We start from the raw sequence: 6000 nt of genomic DNA, 5'->3' as shown, positions 1-6000 counted from the left end.
ATCAAATAAATAATTGATGATGACGATGGTGATGAATTTATTATTCTTTCGTATGGCTGATGTAGACGCAGAGCAACAACTACAATTTCACATTCAGGTGGTCAAGCCAGACAACCGCGTCAGGAGCAGCGGGTGCGCTGTAATGTCTCCTTCGTACTGTATGTGGATCGGGCAATTGAATCTTATGGCGGGACCACGAGATCCCGAATAAACGGAAGTCAAAATCGTAAAAATTGTTTATTTTTTTATTTTTGGCGACTCCGTCCCACCGCGCAACATAAACGCCGCGACCCACCTGGCGCGGATCATTCTGTTGTCGTGACGTCCAAGCGTAGCAGCGAGGACGAATGCGCAGAAGATCTAAACAAGCGAATGCACTCCGTGCTCGGGTATGGGCAGGATCATAATAAGTCTTATCCAAAGCTGCTCAACTGCCTACACGACTTAAATCCTTTATTTGTCGTAACGGTATGCATAACACAGTGAAACTGCTCTCTTATCTTCATTATTATTTGTGACCTACCAATGTCTGCAGCCAGGATCAATCGATTACAATCCTATTACCTGTAGATATTTAACAGATGAGATGCGTTGCACCGTGAATTCCTCCTGTTTCATAATACTTCTCTTGTCCGCTCGTATGAATGTGGATAAGTGCACCGGAAACCCACTACTCTGTAGAGTAACATTGGTATAAACGCTTGTTACAATATGAACAGCGCATTGAAAACGCGTACTATTTTATGTACTGTTTACAAAGTGTGTTCACAAATCCACACTGAGAAACACGATGATTGACAGAGGGGTGTAAAACAAATTTTCGATAGTGTATTTAAATAGAGGTACTGCAGGTAAGTAGTTTTCAGTTTTAAAGGCATAGTTTAACCAGACAACACTTGTCACCATCATTATAATATAAAGTTTATGCGAGAGCCGGGGGCTTATGGGACCCCGGGGTCCCGCCATAAGGTTCAATTGATGATGCCACGCAAAAGTAATGCCTTTAATTTAAACACGAGGCATGCACGCAGCACACGTGGGTTTATGTGTGCAGCAAATCACAAAGTGTAAAGAGTTGGAATGGTCATAAACAGGTCCCTGCAGGGTGGGCTGGTAGGAACATTGGAATTTTATTTTTACACCCAACAGCATGAGATTTCACTTCGTTAAAGTATTGAAAGGGGACGGACGGACGGACAGACACATTAATCTATTGCAGGCTGGTACACTCAGTTTACAACTTCGTTCCTACCAGTATAAGGCATCACTGGTAGTGAAATCAGAGTAAAAAAAAACTCTACTTGAGTAGTTTTGCGCAGTCCGCGGCTTATGACTCACCACAGATCTTTTTTGACTGCTATGTTGCTACACCCTCAAATTGTGCAAGCACAGCCCTTTTGCCAATCCACTGCTGGATGAGGACGCACACTCGATGTTGAGTGGATCCGGTCCACATGGAGACGCCACGAGGCATTTGGCTATCGAGGCCACGTCCTTCCTGAAGAGAGTCGGTGATGTAAAATCACGCCCCACGGTCTCCCTTGTTTAACACAACAATGACCTGTAAAAACTGTCAGTGGATAGAATAAACTTTTTTTTATTTTAATAACTTATGATTCCTCAAGTGATGTTTTTTGTTCGTGTTATGTTTTTACTACATGATTTTCTGCACTTTTTCGTTTTTTGCTTTTATTATTTTTGGCGACTCGGGTCGCTCTTGCAAATGAGACTTGTCAATCCTGGTCTCTTGAGGTCTGGCCTGGGTTAAACGAAGTAAACTTGAATTTGAACATGAAACAAAATCTGAAAATGTATTTTATCCCATTACCTTTACATCCCGTGGCATTACAGTCCATCGCTGGTAGCTTACACCCCAGCATGGCACCAAGAAAAAATATTTGAGGCAAGTGCCACTCGCGTCGAATCATTCCCAGCTCTCGACACGAATCGCCGCACCTCGTGCGCACGTGTGGATATGAAACATCACGTGGCACAACATATGCGGGTGACATAGGCTGACGTGCCCGTCAAATTGTGGTTAAGGTCGTTGATTCCCACCACCATCCAGCCCAGAAGAATTCCCACGATCGAAACGTCGTGATCTATTATTTTTTCTACCTACGTGACTTTACCGAAATAACCAAAGGGTATAAAATGTATTTGGTGAACGTTGTGTTGGGTTTTTTTTTTACATTTCAGATGTACAAGTCAGGTTACTTTCATCCGGATCTGAAAATATTTCCGGACCCGGGTTCATCGCATCCTGTATAACCCTCACGTGCCAACTCCAGCGTACCAGCGAGCCGGACAATATTTAGTTGTTAGAATCAGGATTTTTTTTATGCACCACTGGCAACCGGATGAAGAACCGGTTTGCCACATATCGAAATTGAAAGCAACAAAAATATTGTTACCTTTTCAACTAAGAAATTAAGCCACGTTGCCGTTGTTTCATGGTTAGCACAATATACTTGCAAAGTAAAGGTCGCCGGTTTGATTTAATCTCCCGGAATGGCAGTTGAAACAATGGGATATTTAGTTGTTTTTTAGCAGTGCATTGCTTAATATTACAAATATTCTGCCTGTTACCACTTTTGACTTTTGGAAGCGATAATCAATTCTGAAAACGGTTAACGATTTACCGATTATCAAGCACAATTAACAACACTCAACGCATGCCAATAATGACACTGTAGCCTTAAAATAAAAATATAGACAATAGGCGACGTTTTGTGCAATGACCCTTCATATGATGTGTGTGCTATGAAGAGGAGCAATTTCCCTAAACGTCGCTTATTATATACTAGCCTTTTGCCCGTCCAAGGACGGGTGTATTGCAGTAAATTTGAAACTTGCAAGCGCAAAGCAGACTGGGACGTGATATTCATTGCATCAATGCGTGTGCAATTTGTAAGGGCGCGGTGACACAGACCTATTTCATTGTAAGGTTATAATCCCTTGTTCATCACGACGTCCTTTTTACTTTGATGTCTCAACAGCGTTACGGAGATCACGTGACGTGAGGGTTCTGCCTTTGTAGTGAGGGTTGTAAGTTGACGCCGAGGATGGGGGAGGAGGCACCTCGGCCCCCCCCCCTCCCATGTGGAGTGACGTCACCTCTTCATGATTATTAATGAGGGGGGCTGTTCGATGTTGAGTGACGTCACCTGCTCATGATTATTAATGGTAGGGGTTCTCCATGCGGAGTGATGCCCCCGCTCATGAGGGGCAGGTCCATGTGGAGGACGTCACCTATTCTTTGGATCTTTCGGTAAAGTCACGTAGATAGGTGACTTACGTGACTTTACCGAAAGACCCAAATAATATGAATTCCTGCAGTCACGAAAGCTTTAAGTCAGGACGTAACCTGTTCATGATTATTCATTAGGGGAGCTGGTCGACGTGGAGTGACGTCACGCGCTTTACACACTGACATTCTTGGGCAAATATGTTTGAATTTCGATTTAAAGCTTTCGTGACTGCAGGGATTCATATTCTTAGTTCAATAATATAAAGATATTTACTAAATAATAAGCCAAGAATGTGTGTCCCGAGCGTGACGTCACTCCACATGAGGCCCACCCCCCCGTGTGACGTCACTCTACATGAGGCCCACACCCCCCCTCATTAATATTCATGAGCGGGTGGATTTTTACACTCCTGCAGAAGAAGATCGAGTGGAAAGAAATATTTTTACACAAATTTGCTTTAAATTTGACGTTTTGTTGGGGCTACCATCCCCCGCCATCACCGAATTGTCGGGGCCGTGGTCCCCCGACTCCCCCGTTAAATTCGTCCCACTACCCCCCGGCTGTTCTGTGGGGTCCGGGCTACCAACCCCCAATTCTTCGCCCCCTTGCGCCCCCGACTTTGCGGCTGCCCGCGTGGGCTCGTTTCAATTGGTGGCTCGTACGCACTGCGCTTGCGGCGAGCTACGCGAGATCGGCGGCGTACTGCGGTGAGCGTGCTCGCAAAGTAAAACCCCGTCCCGCACGTGAACAAACAGGTACGGCACGCCGACGCGCGATTCCCTCACACACACGCTCTACGCGCTCGGGCAATAACAAGCACGACGCTGCTACCTGCCGAGCCCCGTGCACCAATCACACGCGAGGGAGTGGGGAGTCGGGGGCGGGAGGCCAGGGGCGTCTGCCATGCGCGCGCTGCTGATTGGAGGGAGTCGCTCCGCTCCGATTTAAAGGGCCGTTTAAACAGCCGCGCGGATACGCGCACGCCAGGCGCTTAGCTCGCTACCTCGCTATAGGCAATCGCGCAGACACGCGACCGCAACACAGTCACACAGGCACGCGAGCGCTAAACACTACTGTAAGCAATCGCACAGGTACGCGAGCGCTAAATACCACAGAAAACAGTCGCGTAGGCACGCGCACACTGAACACTCCGCCTCGGGGTAAACAACCGCGCATGCACGCGAACACCCAGCACGCTCTACCCTCCTCTTCACACTCCCAAAGACCACACGACACAGTTTATCCCCATACTAGCTATTTTATTTACCGCGAGTAACCCGTTAAACTACGCGTGATTGTGTGAGTCGGCAGGCCCCCCCTAGCCTATCCTTCGGGAATCCTAGGCTCAATTCAATTTATCCTGCCTATCGCTCCGCTTTCTACCCTCGCTTAAATCGTTCACGCTCACCTCTCTCTTACTTACGCTTACTTCCACTCTGCTGCGCTGAAAGCTGTAGACGGGCGAGGCTGTGGGTCGTCTCCGTAGAGGGTTGAGCCTGGCTGCGCTGAAGCTCGTCACACGGACGTCTTGGACGGCTGACTCTGCTGCTCCGTGGACCTCGATGACTGGAAGAACTCTGGTGCTACCCTAAGCCTCCGCATTTTATCCACCCTATCCGTGGTGCTCTCGTTCGTCCACCCATGCTCTTTGCCCAATCGGAGGCCGAGTTATTCTCGTCCCTTTCACATTCGGGTCTATAATTTTACCTATAACAAAAAGGCATTCAGATGCTTCCGTACCCGTGCTGCCCTGTCCAATCGGAGGCTGAGTTATTCTAGTCCCCTTCACATTCGGATTCGTAATCTCACCTATAACAAAAGCGTTCCGCTGTTCCCACACCCCGTGCTGCCTTGTCCATTCAGATGTCGGAATTCTCCTGTCCCGTTGTTATTGGGGTCCCGAATTATACCTATCACAAAGGCGTACCGCTGTTCCCACGCCCCGTGCCGTGTGTGTGTGTGTGATCTCATCCGCGGTGGCTTTACAGCCGTGACTATGTAATTATAATATCAGGCCACGGCGCCGCGGTGCTGGTCAGCTTCGGAGGTAGGTCGCCGAATTCCCCGGCCGCAGGAAACCATGAAGCTCGATCCCATTAGGGGCATCTAGATGAAAACCTGTTGGCCAGGTGACCCACCCCGCGGGCCCTATGTGGGGCATGCGTGTGCGGGGTGTGCGTGGATTCATGCGGGGGGGGGGGGCGGCGAGGGCGCGCAGCGGCGGCGTCGTTACTCCCCGGTGGCGGCGTCACGGCGGTGGGCACGGCCCCGACGGAGCGGCTCCGCTGCAGCGGCAACACAGTTTCTTTATTGAAAAACTTAATCCCCATATATATAAAAGGGAATTTTTTGAATATGTGTGTCTGTTCAAAATGTTTAGCATACTTCCCAACATGCAACAAACTTGAAATTTGCCATGTGGGTACTTTCCAGACTGTACACCATGCAAAAATTATAAAAATACACTTTATTTTTGGAGGGAGGCGCAATAATGGATATTTTTCATGGCACGTGAGCTATGACGTCAAATCTCTGTCATGTCACCGGCATGCGGAAGCGTTACGCAGTGCGCCTGTGTGCCTGCTGACGTCACGCATCTCCCCCCCAACCCTCCACGCGTAAAGTGAAATACAAATGTGTTGCAGGTCTAAGGCGTTCTTCGCACAGCATTGCTTTATTATTTCAGTCGTTTACTGCCGCACGCACCCTGAAAGTTGTGTGTGTCTGCAGCAAGCGCGTGTGTGTGTGT

Source organism: Petromyzon marinus, chromosome 2, assembly GCF_048934315.1.
Source record: "Petromyzon marinus isolate PM22_M1 ecotype Great Lakes invasive population chromosome 2, UKy_Petmar_22M1.pri1.0, whole genome shotgun sequence".
Taxonomy (NCBI): domain Eukaryota; kingdom Metazoa; phylum Chordata; class Hyperoartia; order Petromyzontiformes; family Petromyzontidae; genus Petromyzon; species Petromyzon marinus.
This window is presented reverse-complemented; position numbering follows the sequence as displayed.